Here is a 22,244-nt window from a genome sequence, read left to right on the forward strand (position 1 = left end):
TGCACAGCGGGCAGCTGCCGGTGGAGGGTGTTTGGTATGAGGAAGACAGGCTCATGGGGAAATGCAGCTGGCCCTCCCGCACTGGGGCCGCAGCGCTGACAGGGGACGGCGCAGGACGGGGATACCTTGGGCTAGGAGGGCGAGAACTGCTGCGCCATCAGGTGGCAGCTTTGGGGTCAGCACCCTCGAGATGTCCTGCCCTTTCTCCAGGGGAATCAGGAAGAGCCCCTCAAGGGCTAAACAGATTCTGACGGGGTCTCTCGTGGTGGGGAGGGCAGGTGGAGAGAGACATGCTTCCCTTATAACCCAGCAATCCTGCTCCATGTATTTTCCCAAGAGAAATGAAAACTTCTGGGTGGATGTTTATTCACCCATAACCTGTATGTAGATGGTTTTGGTTGCATTAGTCATATCTCCTCGACATAGGACTTTTCATTTTATCCATTTTGTCTCGAATGTGTATGGAATTATTTTTAGGTGGTTGTTCTGGGGATTAGAATATGTATGCCACACTTTTCAGTCTAATAAGAGGTGTATCTTACCAACTCGAGTAATATGTGAAAGCCTAACAGTCATATACATTCATGTGGCTCTTTGGGTTATCATATGTATTCCATCTACAAGCCTTGAAGCCCCACATCCCCTTCAAATGATGATATGTTTTCATGGTTTGGAAGCAGCTCATCCTGGAGGCGCAGAACCTGCCAAGCGTCTTGCACTTCCTCCTCCCAGTCCCCCTAGGGTTGAAGGCTGCACTCTAAGAAAGCAATAACCTGTCCCCAGGAGTCTATCCAGATCCCTGGAGGGCTCTATTTCTGCAGGACGAGGCTACCCCTTGGAATAAATCCTCTCTGCTTCTGCCCAGCCCTGTAAGGGGCACCTTCCATTGTTTCTCCAGCAGGCTTTCCTCTGCTGGCAGGGAAGGAGACAGTGTGGGGCAGACAGGGATTTATCCTCTTCTCCTTGGGCTGAGGAGAGGGCTGGGAAGTCCTCCAGGCAGCATCTCACTTCCTCACTCCTTGGGCTGCTCTAAGTGGCTTTCTGGGTCCTTCCTGCTATTTTCATGCTCAAAAATTGAAATTGAGTTTTCTGAGCTGGAATTTCCTCTTTCTGTTTAAGGCTGCTAGGAAAAATGGCTGCCGGGAGTCCTGTAAAGCAAAGCTTGCTTGGGGAATAGGCGAAGATGTATGTGTAAGTGATTTGCTCAAGATTATGCAACCTCCCTGGGCATAGCCCCCACTTTCCTGGGAATTTCCTAGCATGTCCTGGAACGGGCCTCCATCATTCCCCATTTCCTGCTGCATGAGGAGACACTGCCCCCTACAAGAACTATAGCGTAATATCTCCCCCTGGTGTGTCCAGAACAGAATTGGTTCCTTCTGGTGGGTTCTTGGTCTGCTGACTTCAAGAATGAAGCCACGGACCCTCGCGGTGAGTGTTACAGTTCTTAAAGATGGTGTGTCTGGTGTTTGTTCCTTCAGATGTGTCCGGAGTTTCTTCCTTCGGGTGGGTTCGTGGTCTCGCTGAGTTCAGGAGTGAAGTTGCAGACCTTTGCAGTGAGTGTTACAGCTCTTAAAGATGGTGTGTCCGGAGTTTGTTCCTCAGATTATCTGGAGTTTCTTCCTTTCAGTAGGTTCGTGGTCTCACTGACTTCAGGACTGAAGCCACAGACCTTTGCAGTGAGTGTTACAGCTCTTAAAGGTGGCGCGTCCAGAGTTGTTTGTTTCTCCTGGTGGGTTCGTGGTCTTGCTGACTTCAGGAATGAAGCCGCAGACTCTCGCGGTGAGTGTTACAGCTCATAAAAGTAGTGCAGACCCAAACAGTGAGCAGCAGCAAGATTTATTGTGAAGAGCGAAAGAACAAAGCTTCCATAGCACAAAAGAGGACCTGAGTGGGTTGGGGCTGCTAGCTCGGGTGGCCAGCTTTTATTCCCTTATTTGGCCCCACCCACGTCCTGCTGATTGCTCCATTTTACAGAGCGCTGATTGGTCCATTTTATAGAGTGCTGATTGGTCTGTTTTACAGAGTGCTGACTGGTGCATTTACAAACCTTTAGCTAGACACAGAGTGCTGATTGGTGCATTTTTACAGAGTGCTGATTGGTGCATTTACAAACCTTTAGCTAGACATAGAGCGCTGATTGGTGCGTTTTTACAGAGTGCTGATTGGTGCGTTTGCAAACCTTTAGCTAGACACAGGGTGCTGATTGGTGCGTTTTTACAGAGTGCTGATTGGTGCATTTACAAACCTTTAGCTAGACACAGAGTGCTGATTGGTGCATTTACAGTCCTCTAGCTAGACAAAAAAGTTCTCCAGGTCACCACTCGACCCAGGAAGTCCAGCTCGCTTCACCTGTTACTGAGATCAGGAGGTGCTGACTGCCTGGGGTCAGGAATGAGAAGCTTGGGCTGAGCCTGAGGGGTCCTGGAGCCTGAGACTATTTTCTAAAAGAAATGGCAAATGCAACCATTATTTGTTGTTTTTTTTCCTTTATTAAGTAAGCAATGAATGTTCTTAATAGAAAGTGTAGAAATTGCAGATGCGCGAAATGAACTAAATGAAACCATTCCATAAAAATAATCCCCAAACCAAGGGACCCTTACCATTTGTATTTGAGTAGGCCTCATTCATGTCTTATGTCTACATGAGTCCCCTCCCCATTATCCCATAGGAAAGAGAGAATGAGTCCTTAAAAAGTTGTTAATGGGGTAAAAAGTTTGAATTGCCAAAGGAAGTTTAGAGAAGACGCTTGAGCCTTAAAGGACCTCCATTAACATGAGTATTGGGACCTAAAGAGGTGTCCCAGGAAACCAGGAAAACAAGTGGTAAAGAAATTGGACTCAGACTTAGCAAGTATTCCTTGGAAGATGACCTTACACTTACATGCACGGATGGGGATGTATACAGTGTTTTTACAGTTACTTAAAAGAAGAATCTCACATTGATATTGTGGAGGTTTCACACTTAAAGGATTAATTTAAAAATGTCCTAATGCCACATGAATCCCTCGCTGTGGTCAAGAGTTTCCTGATTCAAGGCTTCTGTTTCTCCCTCCGCTTAGATGAAAGAAAAGATGTGAAGCCCTGGAAAACTGGCTTTGAAGATGCCAAACTCGCTTTAGAGAAGAGAAAGGCATTGCTGTTGGAGATGCTTGTGAAGAATTTGAGTTAAAAAAATTGTTTTCTAACCAAATACCACATGTTCTCACTTACAAGTAGGAGCTAAACATGGAGCATCTGTGGACATAAACATGGGAACAATGGATACTGCAGATTACTAGAGTGGGGAGGGAGGGAGGAAAGGAGGGGGGATGGGGTTGAAAAAGTACCAGTTGGGTATAGGCTCAATACTTGGGTGCAATGTACCCATGTCACAATCTGCACATATGCCCCCTGTATCTAAAATAAAAGTTGAAATTAAAAATGAATAAATAAATAGAAGATGGTTGGCTGTCTCTGTAAAAAAACTAAATTGTTTTCCTGCTGGGTGCGGTGGCTCATGCCTGTAATCCCAGTACTTTGGGAGGCCGAGGCAGGTGGATCACCTGAGGTCAGGAGTTCGAGACCAGCCTGGCCAACATGATGAAACCCTGTCTCTACTAAAAATACAAAAATTAGCCGGTGTGGTGGCATGTGCCTGTAATCCCACCTACTTGGGAGGCTGAGGCAGGAGAATTGCTTGACCCCAGGAGGTGGAGGTTGCAGTGAGCCAAGATTGCTACACTGCACTCCAGCCTGGGCAACAGAGTGAAACTCTGCTTCAAAAAAAAAAATGTTTTCTAATGTGAAAGAAACTAGCAGTACTCACAAAAGATATCATATAGATAGTTGCATCTAAACTAATATTATAAATACATGTTTGTTTTCCCTAAAAGCTTATATAATCAGGACAACCCCAGCATTTCTGTTCACTCACTGGGACATACTTTTTAAATATTTTTGCATTGGGAAAATTGACTTGGGCATTAGTGGTATGTATATTCATATTTTTAAAAATCTGGAGTATTTTATACATGCTCTTTGATAATCTATTTTTAAACAATACGTTTTAAATATGTTAGTACACCTTTATGATGATCCATTTTCCACTTAATGAATAGTAAATGTATTTTTTCTTCCTTATGATTTTAACGTTTTCTTTTTTCTAGCTTACTTTATTGTAAGAATACAGTATCTAATACATATAACATACAAAATGTGTGTTAATCGATTGTTTATATTATCAATAGGCTTCCAGTCAATAGTAGGCTATTAGCTGTTACATTTCCAAAAACGTAGTCAAACATTATATGAGGATTTTCAGCTGCACGGGCGGTCGGTGCTCCAACTCCTGCACTGTGCAAGGTCAATTGTATATCTATGTCATAGTTTTTATGATCTACACAGTATAAGAATATCATATTGTGGTTTTGTTTTTCCTCTTGTTTTAAAAGATAGGGTGTTGCTCTGTCACACAATCTGAAGTGTAGTGGCACCATCAGAGCTCACTGTAACCCCAAACTCCTGGGCTGAAGTGATCTTCCCACTTTAGCCTCCTGAGTAGCTAGGACTACAAGGGTGTGCCACCATGCCTGGATAATTAAAAAACATTTTTTTTAGTAGAGACAGGATCTTGCCTTGTTGCCCAGGCTGTTCTCAGACTCCTGACCTCAAGTGATCTTCCTACCTCGGCCTCCCAAAGCACTGGGATTACAGGTGTGAACCATCCATGCCTGGCCCAAAAATTGTATACTCAAAATTATTCAATGCTTTTCTTATCTCTTTCATCTCGTGTGTGCATGTGTGTGTGTTTGTGTGTGCATGTGTGTGTGTGTTTGTAAGCCACATGCTATGAAAAGCTTCAGCATAGTCTACTGGGCCTGGAGTTCTAGCCCTGGCCTGGCTCTGCAGCTTCACATGTCACAGGCTGCCCCCACCTCCTCACTGGCTGATATTTTTCCACTCCATGTGCTTTTCTGTCACTCTGCCCTTTTCTGTCACCCCTCCTGTCCCTGCTTCCCCTCTAGGCTGAGAGCCCCCAGAGGCCCCACTTATGCACCACTGTATCCCCAGTGCCTGCTGCAGGCCTGGCATCTGGGAGGTGCTTATTCAATGGTTTTTGAGTGAATATGTGTGAATGATGAGGCCTGAGAAAGAAAATCAGCCCCTGACATCCAGAAATGGGTCTAATGACCAAAAACAGCCCATTATCATTGTCGCTTTATTGGAGATAAGTAACCTCACAGAACATCAACATCAGACAAGGTACTCTGAGACTGTGATAAAATGTGAAATAAAAACAAGCTTCCTGTGCAGCTTCCAAAATTCCAACATCCTTGTTCCTTGTGGAGGGCTGGGTGGCTGCTGCTTCTTTACCAATCAGAACTTTATTCTCACTCAAGTGAGCCTCCCTTTACGTACAATGTGCTGAGACACTTAATTGTATAAATTGTCCCCACCTTCTGGCAGCATCCAATCACTACGGAGCCACTGCTTACTGACACCTAGCCCCAAATGACCAACCTAAAACTGACACCCCACAGATCCCCCATGGTGCGTGCTTTTCCTCCCTGCAAGGAGTAATAAACCCAACTTGCTCCACTGCACGTGTGTTCCTGGAGGGTATTGACTGGAGGCAGCCCCTCTTGAGGGGCTGCCTCGGCTCTGCCTCTCTCATCATTTAAAGATGATGGTGATCAACAACACAGGGCTTTCTGTGTGCCGGGCCCTGTTTTGAGTTCCTCGCATATACTCATCTGCATTTTATCCTCACAACAGCTCTGAGGAGTGGGTACTGTTCTTATCTCTGTTTTGCAGATGGAGGAGCTGAGACACTCAAAGGATTAACCCCCTGGCCCAGGTCACCATCTTGTAAGTTGCTGAAGTGGGATTTGAACCCATGTGGTCTGGCTCCATAGTCCATGCACTGAGCTAGGGCCTAACCAGGCTTTGAGCCTAGGCAAAACACAGGTCCTGACCTGCCTTCATCCTGTGCAGGTCGTGGAGCTCATTGGAATGTGATGGGAAGGAGGAGAAGGAGGAGAAGGTGATGGAGAGTCTCCTGGAGGCAGCTGAATTTTTGGCATGGCTGAGAGGACCTGGGGTGGACCCTTGACCCACATTGGGCCCACTCTTGCCTCTCTCCCAGGAACTAAGACTTAGGATTTATGAATGCTGGTCTGTCTGTGCAGGAATGGTGCATAAGGGTATGTAAGCTAGGGAACTGAGAGGTGACATCTCCCCTGGACACAGGGAGGACATTTGGGAAAGATGGAGCAGCAAGTAGAGAGAGAAACAGAGATGGGGGAGCAATTCAAGGGGAGAGTGAGAAGGGAGAGAAGCAAGAGGGAGAGGGAGAGGAAGATAGAGAGGGAGGCAGAAGGATAGGGTCAGGGATAGGGCTAGGAAGGAATGGAGAGAGAGAGAGGATGGAGGAAAGGAGGGAGAAAAACAGACATATATATACATATATACATATATACACACAGAGCAGACACACACACACACACACACACACATACACACATACACAATCCATTTCTCCTCTGTCTGCACGTTAGTCCCAGCGGTTCTCTGCTCCTGCCTGGGAGAATCTACCGTCCCTTGCCCCAGGGGTGGCACAGACATGGAACGGTTGGGACCTCTGGCTGGATCCTTCAGCATCCCAGACCCTGGCCCACACCTGATGCTGTGGGGGATGAAGGGAATCCCAGCAATTGTTGCTCTCAGGCCCCAAAAGAAGTTGCCCAGTGGAGTCAGGAGGTTTACAGTATGTCTGGGAATACATTTTCCTCCAATCCTGTCTTACTGTTGCCAACAATTTCCCAGGCAAGTAGTGAATTGTTTTATTTGTTTGCTTTATGTTTTGAAGAGAGTGAGGCAGCATGGTGATTTGTGAAGGGCTGAACTCAGACAGACCTAGGTTTAAGTTCTGGTCATCTCACTTGCTGTGTGACCTTGGACAAGTCACTTCACTTCTCTGAGCCTCTCTCCAACAATGGGGCTAATAATCCCCGCCTTATAAGGTTGTGGTGATGATTAAAAAGTGGCTGGGAATGGTAGCTCTTGGAAATAGTAGACAGTCAATAAATGTCAGTTTTCTGCTCTTCAGTCTTTTAAAGTTACTGTACAGCAGGTCCTGGAATAATGCTAAAATGTTTCATTATAATGTTGGTGAGAAAAAGAAAAATCAATTCCCAGCCAAGGCCATAATCTGGGTGCAGTCTGTACCTTCTCCCCATGTGTTCGTGGGTTTTCTCCAGCTCTCTGGTTTCCTCTCATATTCCCAAGATGTGCACATCAAGTGAATTGGCGTGTCTAAAAGGGCCCAGTCTGGGCTGGGTGCGGTGGCTCACACCTGTAATCCCAGCACTTTGGGAAACCAAGGAGGGAGGATCACTTGAGCCCAAGGGTTCAAGACCAGCCTGGGCAACATGGTGAAACCCTATCTCTCCAAAGAATACAAAAATTATCGGGGGGTGGTGGTGCACCCCTGTAGTCCCAGCTACTGGGAGGCTAAGGTGGGAGGATCACCTGAGCCTGGGAGGTCAAGACTGCAGTGAGCTGTGATCACGCCACTGCTCACCAGCCTGGGTGACAGAGAGGGACTCTGTTTCAAAAACAATAAAATAAAATGGCCCCATCTGAGTGAGTGTGGGTGTGGGTGTGAGTGTGCTCTGTGAGGGGATAACGTCCTGTCCAGTGTGGTTTATTGCCTTGTGCCCTGAGCTGCCAGGATAGGCTGTGGCCACCTGCAACTCTGAACTGGAATTACTGGGTTAATGATTATCTTACTTGTTTTTATTAATCTTTCTTAAGTGTATGTATAGCTCACATTTATTTCAATGTTTAATACTAAAAATGTTTTGGTCTTCATTTAGAAGTTTAGTGATGTTTGGCCGGGAGTGGTGGCTCACGCCTGTAATCCCAGCACTTTGGGAGGCTGAGGTGGGGCAGATCACAAGGTCAGGAGATCGAGACCATCCTGGCTAACACAGTGAAACCCCGTCTCTACTAAAAATACAAAAAATTAGCCAGGCGTGGTGGCGGGCGCCTGTAGTCCCAGCTACTCGGGAGGCTGAGGCAGGAAAACGGTGTGAACCTGGGAGGCAGAGCTTGCAGTGAGCCAAGATCACGCCCTTGCACTCCAGCCTGGGGAACAGAGCGAGACTCCATCTCAAAAAAAAAAAAAAAAAAAAAAAAGTTTAGTGATGTTTTTGTGGCCAGAAATATGCCTGTAGAAACTTAACTCTAGTTAATATCCATTAGCCTGTGGTAACATTGGGTTGTAGTACATTGTTTCACTTAAAGTTGCAGTTTCCAAGAATCTGTTAATGACATTAGGTGAGGACTTACCCTATTAGTACAATTTACACTTGACAAGATTTTAAAAAATATTTTCCACTGACAAATAGAATTGTATTTACTTGTCTGTTATTTCAATAAATTCATGGGAATGAAACTAACATCTGGCACCTATATTTTAACTTTTTAATGTTCTTACTACTGACTGTAAATGATAAATATAACAAGGAAATTTTTATCAACATATAAATGCTTTTCTCAGACATAGTGGGCTCTTTCTCCTCTGGTTGATTGTGCTGATGAAGATGGCAGTAATGGCTTCCATTTCTTGAGCACTCACTGTGTGCCTGTCGTGTTGGTGATGATGAAGATGGTAGTACTGGCTTCCATTTCTTGAGCACTGCTGTGTGCCTGTCCTGATGGTGATGATGAAGATGTAGTAATGGCTTCCATTTCTTGAGCACTCACTACCATGTGCCTGTCCTGATGGTGATGATGAAGATGTAGTAGTGGCTCCCATTTCTTGAGCACTACTGTGTACCTGCTTTGCACTTTACTTGAGTTATCCCATTTGCCCTTCATAACTCTGTGAGGAGCTCCTATTGGGATCTCCTCTGCAGAAGATGACGGTGAGAAAAGGAGGATGGAGAAAGTGGAAGGGACAGCATGGTGCTCCTCCTTGCTGATCCACGTGGTTGGAATAGAGGCTCAGAGAAAAAATGGGCAGAGCCAGAAATCCCAGGACCTGGTGTTAGTGGGATGTGGGGCCCAGCTGCCGACCTGTGGCCCAGAGCAGTGGAGGATGCCTTGGCTGTGCCCTGGCACACAGCCCTCTACTGCCCTGGCATCTGAGCACTGGGGACTGTGGCAGTGGGGTCAGTGCCCTCAGCTGGACACAGAGCAGAATTTGAGAAATATGGGCCCGCCCCGATCCTACAGGACCCAGAGACCCAGCACCCAAGGAGGCTTGGGAGAAGAAGAGGGATGCCCTCAGCTAGCACATGGGGCTTGAGGTCCTGCTGACTTCTAAGGGACCTCATCTGATCTCCCCGCTGGGGACACCCAGCACGTGCAGGCTTCCTTCCTGGCTCCTCTGTCAACCTTTCTCCCAGCCTTCAAACTTTCTCTTCCCAATGCCATTCTGACACTTCATCAGTTCCCCTTCTAGTCCACTAGATGCTGCTCTGCACCCACCTGAGCACCACCATTTCTAATTCCTTCGTTCCTAGTTTGGTAGAGACAGGTGAGCTGGTCAGCTCTTTCCCAGGAGGTAGACTGGAGACCAGAGTGCTTACCAGGGCTCTTTGCCATGTGGTAATGATTTAAACTTCAATCACTGTAACCTGTGGAGCTCTTTTCACGGATTAGCTCCGGTAACCCCCACAGGCCCCCATGATGTATGTTCCCATCCTACATATGAGGAAATAGTATCTCAGGGAGATGATGTGACTTGCTCAGGGTTACACAGCAAATACCTGGACAAGGTGTGATTTGACAAAGCTTTTTGTCCAAGTTCAAATGCCAGAGACATAATATTGCAATAATGCCAGTAGAAGTTGCTATTTATTAAGCTCCTACTACTGGGCGAAGCTTGCAGAATACGGAGATGAATATGACAGACCTATTCCATGGGCAGTTTGTCATGTGTCCACTCCCCTGGGAACTTCAAGGGCAGCGCCCCTGTGTCCCCAGCACTGAGCACAGAGCACACCATAGAGGAGGGTCTCAGCTAATGTTGGCTGAATCAGTGAATGAACTACTGTAGGCTATACAATAAGTACTTTGGTCTTGTGACATTTTTTCATCTATAAAAGGGAAGGTGGAGGACAGATTCTCCCACTTGTCTTATCAAGGGTCCCATTTTTGGGTGTGTTGGCTTAATCACACAGGCCCATCCCTAAGATCCCTTCTGGTTCTGCAGTGCTGCCACCTATCATTGGTGGTTTATCTTTTCCAGGAGTACTTATTTCTTTACTTACCACCGATGTATGCCCCAGAGCCCTCTACTGCTCTGGCATCTGAGCACTGGGGGTAATGGGGAGCAGGTGCAGTGCCCTAAGCTGGACATGGACAGATGGAGCAGAACTCAAGATTTCTTTGGAGCCTTAAACACTGAGGGAATATGATGAACTCTATAGATACTTCCCCCAGAAAAACACATTCATGCCTATGTTTTACATACAATTTCAGGGCTTCCTAGAGCCTAAGTTAGCATCTCTACTGTAGAGGATTCTTGAAGACCATAAGATATCAAGAACTAAAGAATCGTATCTCAACTGGTAGCATTATCTGTTCAATCAACACATTCTTATTGAATTGCTACTAAGTGCCATATATAACTTTAGCATCTAGCTCAGTTAGGAGGGAGCTTTTGGGCAGCAGGGGGTCCAGTCAATGAACTCTCAGCTCTCAGGCCACACCTGCTGATGGGGCTCTGGGTGGTTTTCATAGCTTCTCACCTCCGTGGTGCACTTGCAACTTTTTCTCCCTCCTGGTCCCTCTCTTCAGAGCCCTTTAGAGCAGGCTTATACAAAATGAGTGTGGAGAATCCTGAATTATCCTCGACTTGCAGCCTTGTTCTTTAGTGCTCATGGTCCAGAGTTTATCCCAAAGGTTAGCAAAATCAGCTGCTCTCAGGGTTGTAAGTACAAAGCCACTCTCATCGCAACTTCCTCAACAAAATGTCAGAAATGTCTTCCTCTCCATTTTTGTTAATAATAATTTTTTGAAAGCCTTGGCTGTTCATTGGGCACATATGTATTGAGTACTTTGGGGGCACCTGAGACTACGGGGTGAAGGAGATTATATCTTTGGATGAGGCACGGTGGATGGGAGCAGGATGAACTGATGTCCGGCTGTAAGTGTCAATCCATGTTTTATAGGGTTCAAAACTGCCACAGTTTTGTGGACTGCTTTAAGAAAAAACATTGTAAAATTTCGGTTCAAAAGTGAATAGTTATTTAGAATTAGAGGAGAAACTGCAAAAGCCATCAATTTAAGAAAACTGAGAAATGTGACTGACATCACAACATTCAGAAAAAATAACATTTAAAATAATTGTGTGTAATGCTTTATTCCTGATTTATTTATTTTTTGCCTTCATAGTGTTTGATTACTCCTACAGATAGCACTAATTTTATAATATTTGGTATAGAAAGGGTAAAAGTATATTACAGGTTTTCTTCCATCATGAAGGATAGAAATCTGTTCTCTATTAATCAGAGTTTAGAAAAAAAATTGGTGTCACATATAATTATTTGTAATGTCATGTTGATTTTAAGGATTGTTGTCAAATTTGGGCAAGCCCTATATCAAGATTCTTACATATGTGAACCGTCAGATTTCTGGGGATTTTGGGTCGTGTGTGTGTGTGTGTGTGTGAAAGAGAGAGAGAGAGAGAGAGAGAGACAGAGATAACTGGTTAAACTTAAGTACTCCTGGAGGTAATGACACTCATTAATCAATCTGTCACTAATATAAATATGTAAAGAGTTTTGTGTTATCTTCGTTTTATGTTAAATCAGTTAGAACTTTATATAATCCTGCAATATGTTGATAAACTTTATTCTTCTTCATTAATTTGGTTATTGAACAATCTAAGTGCCTAGTCTTTGAGTCTATCTGAAATGTATCTCTTCCTCTTTATGAATTTCTGCTTTTGGTATGATAGGAAAGTTTTTGTTATAACTCTCATTGTTTGGCACATTTATAATTACATACACTGCACTATCAAGTATATTCCAATAGAGAGAACTATTTTGATTCACCTTTGATCAGATTAAAGTCTGCTTCTTGTGATTTTATATATCCTAGCATGGGAACAAAAAATGGAGCCTCTGGTGCCACTGATTTCAAAATTCATTTCTCCTTCACTTCCCACATGGTTCTGGTGCAAGCACTACAGGATATGTTCCCGTCGTGGGATTACATCTGGCCCTGCACATTTGTGTTAGTACATAGAGAGCTGAACTGAAGCAGTATCCCTGGAAGTTACTCCTACTCCAGGATGATGAGCAATAACTTACCTATGTACTGAAGTGGCTACTTACCACATTGATATATCTCACAGAACCTCAACAAAGGACATCCGTAACTCAGCTGTCTCATACCCACACAACAGAGAATTAACCAATGGGAAAAGTCAGGATGCAAAGAAAAAGATGATTGCTTGGTAGGCTATTAATTACTGCCTCAATTTCAGAACTTGTTATTGGTCTATTCAGGGATTTGACTTCAGATGGATTCACAGCTGAATTCTACCAGAGGTACAAAGAGGAGCTGGTGCCATTCCTTCTGAAACTATTCCAAACAATTGAAAATGAGGGACTCCTCCCTAACTCATTTTACGAAGCCAGCATCATTCTGATACCAAAACCTGGCAAAGACAAAACAAAGAAAACTTCAGGCCAATATCCTGATGAACATCAATGCAAAAATCCTCAATAAAATACTGGCAAACTGAATCCAGCAGCACATCAAAAAACATATCCTCCATGATCATGTCAGCTTCATCCCTAGGATGCAAGGCTGGTTAAACATATGCAAATCAATAAACCTAATCCATAACACAAACAGAACCAAAGACAAAAACCACACGATTATCTCAATAGATGCAGAAAAGGCCTACAATAAAATTCAACATCGCTTCATGCTAAAAACTCTCAATAAACTAGGTATTGATGGAACATATCTCAAAATAATGAGAACTATTTATGACAAACCCACAGCCAATATCATATTGAACGAACAAAAGCTGGAAGCACTCCCTTTGAAAACCGGTATGAGACAAGGATGCCCTCCCTTACCACTCCTATTCAACATAGTATTAGGAGTCCTGGCCAGGACAATCAGGCAAGAGAAGGAAATAAAGAGTATTCAAATAGGAAGAGAGGAAGTCAAATTGTCTTTGTTTGAAGATGATATGATTCTATTTTAGAAAACCCCATCATCTCAGCCCCAAAACTCCTTAAGCTGATAAGCAACTTCAGCAAAGTCAGGATACAAAATCAATGTTTAAGAATCACAAGCATTCCTTTACACCAGCAATAGACAAGCAGAGAGTCAAATCATGAATGAACTCCCATTCACAATTACTACAAAGAGAATAAAATACCTAGGAATACAGCTAACAAGGGATGTAAAGGACCTCTTCTAGGAGTACTGTAAAGCACTGCTGAAGGAAATAAGAGAGGACATAAACAAATGGAAAAGCATTCCATCCTCATGGATAGGAGAATCAATATCATGAAAATGGCCATACCGCCCACAGAAATTGATAGATTCAATGCTGTTCACATCAAACTACCATTGACGTTCTTCACAGATTTAGAAAAAAAACTACTTTAAATTTCATATGGAATCAAGGAAGACCCCATATAGCCAAGACAATCCTGAGTAAAAAGAACAAAGCTGGAGGCATCATGCTACCTGACTTCAAACTATGCTACAAGGCTACAGTAACCAAAACAGCATGGTACTGGTACCAAAACAGATATATAGACCAATGGAACAGAACAGGGACCTCAGAAATAACAGCACACATCTACAACCATCTGATCTTTGACAAACCTGACAAAAACAAGCAATGAGGAAAGGATCTTCTATTCAATAAATGGTGCTGGGAAAACTGGCTAGCCATATGCAGAAAACTGAAACTGGACCCCATCCTTATACCTTGTACAAAACTTAACTCAAGATGGATTAAAGACTTAAATGTAAAACCCAAAACCATAACAACCCTAGATGAAAACCTAGGTAATACCATTCAGGACATAGGCATGGGCAAAGACTTCATGACGAAAATGCCAAAAGCAATTGCAACAAAAGCCAAAATGGACAAATGGAATCTAATTAAACTAAAGAGCTTCTGCACAGCAAAAGAAACTATCATCAGAGTGAACAGGCAACCTACAGAATGGGAGAAAATTTTTCCAATCTACCCATCTGACAAAGGTCTAATATCCAGAATTTGCAAGAAACTTAAACAAATTTACAAGAAAAAAGGAAAAGACCCTATCAAAAAGTGAGCAAGGGATATGAACAGACACTTCTCAAAATAAGACATTTATGTGGCCAACAAACATATGAAAAAGAGCTCGGGCTGGGCATGGTGGCTCATGCCTGTAATCCCAGCACTTTGGGATGCCAAGGTGGGCGAATCACAAGGTCAGGAGTTCAAGACCAGCCTGGCCAACATAGTGAAACCCCGTCTCTACTAAAATACAAAAATTAGCTGGGCATGGTGGCATGTGCCTGTAGTCCCAGCTACTCAGGAAGCTGAGGCAGGAGAATCGCTTGAACCCAGGAGGTGGAGGTTGTGGTGAGCTGAGATCACACCACTGCACTCCAGCCTTGGCAACAGAGCAAGAGTTTGTCTCAAAAAAAAAAAAAAATAGCTCAACACCACTGATCACTAGAAAAATGCAAATCAAAACCACAAGGAGATACCATCTCATGCCAATCAGAATGGTGATTATTAAAAAGTCAAGAAACAATAGATGTTGGTGAGACTGTGGAGAAATAGGAATGCTTTTATGCTGTCGGTGGGAATGTAAATTAGTTCAACCATTGTGGAAGACAGTGTAGGGATTCCTCAAGGATCTAGAACCAGAAATACCATTTGTCCCAGCAATCCCATTACTAGGTATATACCCCAAAGAATGTAAATCATTCTACTATAAAGACACAAGCACACGTACATTTATTGCAGCACTATTTACAATAGTAAAGACATAGAACCAACCCAAATGCCCATCAATGATACACTGGATATAGAAAATGTGGCACATATACACCATGGATTACTATGCAGCCATAAAAAGAATGAGATCATGTCCTTTGCAGGGACATAGATGAAGCTGGAAGCCATCATACTCAGCAAACTAACACAGGAACAGAAAACCAAGTACAGCATGTTCTTACTCATAAGTGGGAGCTGAACATTGAGAACACATGGACACAGGGAGGGAAACATCACACATTGGGGCCTGTTGGGGAATGGGGGGTGAGAGGAGGGAACTTAGAGGACAGGTCAATAGGTGCAGCAAACCACCATGGCACATGTATACCTACGTAACAAACCTGCAGGTTCTGCACATGTATCCCGGAAATTAAAGTATGTATGTGTGTGTGTGTGTGTGTGTGTGTATTTGATTCATTCTCATCTCTGCCAGTAGAGTGTAAACTCCTTGAGGGAGTAGCTCTGCCTCTTTTGCTTAACCTTGTATTTCCACCACCTAGCACCAGGCTTTGCACAAAGTAGATGTTCAATAAGCGTTTGTTTTTGGAGTAAATGATGCATAGTAAGTGTTCAATGTATATTTGGATTTTTATTGGAGTGGGGCAAAAACATCGCTAAGAATAGAAAGTTACCAACCTAATTCTTGTTGGATTAGTAATGAATTTCCTCCAAGCTCAGCACTATATCTTGATCATCAGGAGAAACGCTCTAGATCTTGGATTTTGAGGGCCTAGGGGGTGGGAGGAAAAGACATAGGATAGCAATTTTAAAATGTTGTTGTTATTATTATTATTATTATTATTACTTGAGACAGGGTCTCGCTCTGTTACCCAGGCTGGAGTACAGTGGTACTGTTACAGCTCACTGCCACCTCAACCTTCTGGGCTGAAGTGATTCTCCTTCCTCAGCTTCCCAAAGAACTGGGACTACAGGCACCTGCCAGCATGCCAGGTTAATTTTTTTTTATTTTTAGTAGACAAGGTCTTGCTATGTTGCTCAGGCTGGTCTTAAACTCCTGAGCTCAAGTGACCCTCCCACTTCGGCCTCCCAAAGTGCTGGAATTACAGGCGTGAGCCACCATGTCTGGCTCTTTTTAAAAATTATTGGCCGGGCGTGGTGGCTCATGCCTGTAATCCCAGCACTTTGGGAGGCTGAGGCAGGCGGATCACCTGAGGTCGGGAGTTCGAGACCAGCCTGACCAACATGGAAAAGTGCTGTCTCTACTAAAAATACAAAAAAATCAGCCAGGCGTGGTGGCACATGCCTGTGATCCCAGCTACTCGGGAGGCTGAGGCAGGAGAATCGCTTAAACCCAAGAGGCGGAGATTGTGGTGAACCGAGATCATGCCATTGCACTCCAGCCAGGGCAACAAGAGTGAAACTCTGTCTAAAAAAAAAAAAAAAAATTAAGGGCCAGAAACAAACACAACAAACACATCCACTGTCTCTATCATTTAATAAAAGAAATACCATTTTAATACTCAAAGAGTAGGAAGGTTATAACTTCAGAAAAAAACAACAAAAAAACAAAATTATCCCTGAGCAGACAGAGGTAGTTGGTATCTTTGCACTTTTGCAGTGACAACTTCTGACACTTGTTTATGGATTCGAATCTTGTCTCCACTACTTCCTAGCTTGTGACCTTGGATAATCAACTTCCCCTCTCAGCACCTCTCTGCCCTCGTCTTGGAGTTGTCGTTAGAATGAAATGATTGGATGTATGTGAAGCACTTAGTGTCTGACTCCACAAATCACAGTGCTTAATACACATAGCAATAGCACCATCGTTGCTCACTAGAGACAACAGCGTCACTTAGTGGTTTTTTGCCCCAGCTACAGACAAGTTGAGCCCACGGAGCAATAATAAGGCATCTACAGGCGGTGAATGGGAAACCTTGCATCATGGCCAAAACTGAGAGCAGGGCAGAGAGAAAAGCCATAAATATTCATGAAAACATTCAAGGTTCAGGCACGTCCATCTCCCTGAGAATAAAGTTTGTTTCTGGGAAGCTACTGTCCAAGCTGTCAGTCCCATAAGAGGGAGAAAAAATAAAATCTCTCTCCCTGGGCCTCCTCGCAACTGCGGAGCCGCTTTACTGCGGTGGGGGAGAGCTGTCTTTCCACAGTGACTGGCAGGGCAGTGGGGCTCTGGCACCGTCCCCGTGGGGGTGGGTGCTGAGAAAAGGGTCGCTGTCAGCCAGAGCCCTCCCTGCCTCCTGCTTTCCTTCGAGGTCTGAAGAATGAAAAAGGATAAACAAACGGAATGTGTTTTGTGCGGGTCACAAAACAGCAACAAATGTAAGCTCTGTGCAATCCCTGATAAGGGTTTTGCACGGATGGAGCCATTAACCATTGGAAATAACACTCTCCTCAGAAAAGCAGTTGCAGGAGAGTCTATGAGAGCTGAAAGTAGACGTGAGCACTCTTTTTAGCTTCCTTGCCCAGTGTGGGAGATGGACAGGGATTTTTGTTTCCTGTCTCTGCTGGCAGGCTTTTTCGCCTCTGGCTGGGAAGGAACCTCAGTGAAGGGCAGAGGAGATTGGCTCTGGAAGTAGGAAGGCTGGCATTCAGATTCCAGTTCTGTCACGTGCTGTGTGACCTTAAGCAAGCCACTGTCTCCCTGACCCTTTTTCTGTATCTGCTGGGGATGATCATAGTATATCCCTCAGTTTGATTTGATGTTGAGTGGCCTAATCTATTCTACAACCACAGATGCCTATAGGGGCCAGGCAGATGTCATGAATGAGAGAAGCAGGTCAGATGCAGGGCAGTAGGGAGTGGTGGGGACTGCAGTAAACCAGGGAGCACAAGCCCTGTGTAATGGGTACAGCTGGTCAGCATCATCTGACCCAGGCACTCTGGCATTTGATCCAGGGCATTACAGACATCCTCAAAATCTTGGAGTCTGTTTCTTTGTTTAATAGTTTCTCGGTGGGCTTTGGCATTGTTGGGCTCAGCTGAGCTAAGAGACTAGATTTGGTCAGCAGTGAGTATGGCAGAAGGAAATGTGAGCTCAGTGTTGCCAGGGTTTTTAAATGCTCAAGAGAAGCAGGAATTCAGTTCCATTTTAAAATGCTGCCACTTCGGCAACATTTTTTTTTTTTTTTTTTTTAAAGAGACAGGGTCTTGCTCTGTCACTTAGGCTGGAGTTCAATGGTGTGATCATAGCTTACTGCAGCCAGGAACTCCTGGGGTGAAGCGATCCTCCCACCTCAGCCTCATGAGTAGCTGAGACTATAGGCATGCACCACCATGCCTGGCTAATATTTTAAATTTTTTGTAGAGTTGGGGATCTTGCTATGTTGCCCAGGCTGGTCTTGCATTCCTGGCCTCAAGCGATCTTCCTGCCTTGGCTTCTCAAAGTGCTGGGGTTACAGGATAAGCCACTGCACCCAGCTCAACATTTAAAAATTAATCCACCACAATCCAGACAAAAACCCTGTGCCAGCTGTGTAACCTTGGGCAAGCCCCTTAACATCTCTGAGTTTCTGTTTCTTCATGAGTAATGGGGACAAGAATACATCTAGCTCCTGATCTTAGCAATTTATATTTAACTTTTACCTTTTTATGATGATGTAGTTTTACTATTACCTCTCATTTCACAGATGAGAAATCAGAGGCACAGGAAAGCTAAGGATTTACTTGCACAGGACCCTACAGCTAGTAAGTGACAGGGCTATCGTGAGACTTTAGAAGGAGATAATGCATGCAAAGTGGTCAGTGAATATTAGCTATTGCTGTGTTGTCATCAGGTCATTATTAATAACAGAAATGGTTCAAGGCCAGTTCTCACACTTAATTCAGTGGTTGAAGGAAGCTGCAGGACTTCGATCTGTCAGACAAAGATGATGGTTTAAAATTATGTGTTATGTACTTTTGCAGGTAGCTCTTGGTCATTTTAATAGTTCCTTTCCACATAGGCATTCGACAGCCTTGCCAATGGGTTTCCTGGGACAATAATTAGATTTAGGCCCCTGGTCCTGTCAATAGATTCTCATCTCGGGATGACCAAGCTTATCATGACGAGTAATTTACAGCTCGAGTTGTTCTGAAATCAATATGAATTTGCTTTTCATCGAGAGGGCTGTAAAACATGGGTGACAGGCAGCACCCAAAAGCAGTTGACATGGGAGTGGAGAGCTAGCAGAGCCTGGAGAGAGGTCAGACAATTTAGAGGGAGATAAAGCAGAGGCTAGAGGAGGCTGACCTCTGTCCAGTGGGCCGTGGTCACAGCCAGCCAGAGTTCCCACTGGGACCTGCTCAGGACAGTCTTGATGAGAAAGTAGATTTGATTGACAGTGAGGTGTGGTAGAAAGGGAATAAGTTTTGGAGTCAGATAGAACTGGATTTCTATTTCAGCTGTACAATTTTCTACTCTAGGGAGTTGGGCTCAATTCTTCAAGACTTGATTTTTCTAATCTGCAAGATGAGCAGATAACCGAACTTGTTGCACAGATGAAGGTGAAATGAAACTGTTTGCAAAGTGCTTATTTTGCTGCATGTGAGGCTGTCAAATGCACTTGTTAAGAGGAAAGGACTGCAGAGTCAGGTGGACCTGGGGGCAAATCCTGCCTCTTACCTATTAGCTGAGTAAAACTTGGGTAAGTCATTCCACCATTTTGAGCTTCAGTTTCTTTATATTGGAATAGTAATAGGAACGTCTGTCCAGGGTGGTTGTTATAATTAAATTAATTAGATGATGCATATGAAGTTATATTAGCACACTGCATGTAACATGATGTGAATTCAGCAAGAAGAGGACATCATTTTTGGCAATCTGATTCTCATCTGTCCCAAACAGGGCACAGAGGAAGCTGTCTGTTAACATCGCCTCAATTGCATGACAAATTAATGTTTTTAACACCCTTAAATTGGGTCATTTGAGGAGAGTTTAATACAAAAATTAATGACACCAAAACATATTTAAATAATAAAACAACCATTAAAATTATACATGCCTGATCTATTTACAAATATGTGGATGGGGCTCTGGAAAAACAAGATGCATGCTGAATGCCAGGAATACACCAGTGGGGAGCCATTGCCACTGTGGAGCCAATAACAGTATTGTTCCAGAACTTTCTTTTTGAGCCATTGCAATGCCTCCCAGTAGAATAGGAAGAATGAACCTGCCCATCCCATTTGTTGTGAGCTTGACCATATGACTTGCCTGGGTCAATAGAATATAAAGTAGGAAGTGATTGGAGCAGAGGCTAGAAATATGCTTGCATGGCTTGGCTCGCCCTCTTGTGCTTCTATCATTTGCCATGAGAAGAACATGCTCCTGGTATCTGATGGCCTTGGAATGAGGAGACCCATGGAGCAGATCTGAGCCCAGCTGGCAGCCTGACCAAGATCAACTGAACCCAATAGCACCAAAGAACTCCTACAAATCCTTGAGCAAAGAAATAAATGCTTGCTTCTGTAGCCACTGAGATTTTGAGGTTGTAATGCAGTAAAAACTAACACCTGCCCCCAAATTATAATGGGTGCAGGGAGGTGAAGTTACTGGATTGGGTTGCCTCAGAGGAGCTGTGGCCTTCAAAAGGGGAAGTCAACAGCTCACCCAACTCCCTTCCCTCCCTTCTGTCTCCTCCTGGTGCTTCTCATTGGCTGAACTCAACTAGAAGTGGAGAGGAAGGGAGTCAATGAGAGAACCACTGAAGACCAGCTCCCTGGGGCACAGCATGTGGTAGGGAAGGATGGAGAGTGGATGTGGAAGGGCAAATGGGAATTATCTTGTATTAGTCCATTCTTGCATTGCTCTAAAGAAATACCTGCTACTGGGTAATTTATAAAAAAAATTATCACTTAATTGGCTCACAGTTACATAGGCTATACAGGAATCATGGTGGCATCTGCTTCTGGGGCAGCTCCAGGAAATAATCATGGCGGAAGGTGAAGGGGAAGCAGGCATGTCTTACATTGCCAGAGCAGGAGCAAGTGGGAGAGCGGGGAGGTGCCACACACTTTTAAACAACCAGATCTCATGAGAACTCACTCACTCACTATCATGAGAACAGCATTGAGCAGATGGTGCTAACTCATCCATGAGAACTCTGCCCTCATGATCCAGTCACCTCTCATTAGGTCCCACCTCCAACACTGGGGATTACAATTTGACATGAGATTTGGGCGGGGACACAGATCCAAATCATATCATATCCAGTGCAATTAAGGGGGAAGGAGGGTTATGTTGGACTCACATATTAACAAATAACTGTGCTAAGACCTTTGCCCAGGGGCTTTATCTGTGGCGTTTTGGGCATCTTCTTCCCAACTCTTTCTTGGCCTCCTGGATTTCCTTTGTTCTGCTTGTTCACCAGGAACATTCTTTGGGATGTGAAGCTCAGTGAAGTCAGCCAAGAGGGCTTCCTTGAAGAACCCAATTATTTCAGAATTTTTGCCCTGCTTAATCCATCAGCCACATTTTGGAAGTGTTTCCAAAATTGTCATGGCTGAGAGAGAGATTCGGGGAATATTTTCTTCTGTCTGTTCCTGTTACTTTTTCCTCCTGTTGGCTCCCAACATCTTTAGCGAAACCATATGTTCTAGGGTATCATTCACAGGAGTCCCAGCTCCATCCTGTGCACTCCAATTTTTTTGCTAGTCAAAAAAATTTGACTTTGACAGGAACACTTTAGCACAAAAGTTCAGAGAAAGAGTTTTGAAATCAGATCTAAGTTATAAAGGTCAACTTATCTTCTTAGCAGCTGTGTGACCTTGAACAGAGGACCTGACCTTATTCCTGAGCCAGCAGAGATCATTTCAGCACCAGATCCTAGAGCAACTTTTGAGAATTAAATGGGATATCCATGAATGCCCTTAGCACAGTACTTTGTTAATGCTTAATAAATTCATTACTATACACTTCCTAAGTGAGGTCAGGGGTAAGACTGACTCTAGAATGGGGTGGCACCTAATGCTGTAGCTGATGCCACAGCACTCAGCTACTCACCCCTGGTATTCGGGAGGCTATGCACAGTTCTTCTGTCAGTGGAATTCCATTAGCTCTTGGAAAAACAAAATTCTTCTTTCCAGGCAGGTAGAAGCTGAGGCATCTCTTAGCCTTCCAGGGCTCTGGGCTGTACTGGGAAGGGGATTTCTCCTTGGATCACCCTGCTGGTGGTCCCTCTTCTGGTGCCATCCACCAATTAAGCAGCCATTCATTTCACTCCATTCTGGAGAAACAAGTATTTGCCAAACCCTGTAATATCCTGGGA

The sequence above is a fragment of the Pongo abelii genome, chromosome 10, assembly GCF_028885655.2.
Source record: "Pongo abelii isolate AG06213 chromosome 10, NHGRI_mPonAbe1-v2.0_pri, whole genome shotgun sequence".
Taxonomy (NCBI): Eukaryota; Metazoa; Chordata; class Mammalia; order Primates; family Hominidae; genus Pongo; species Pongo abelii.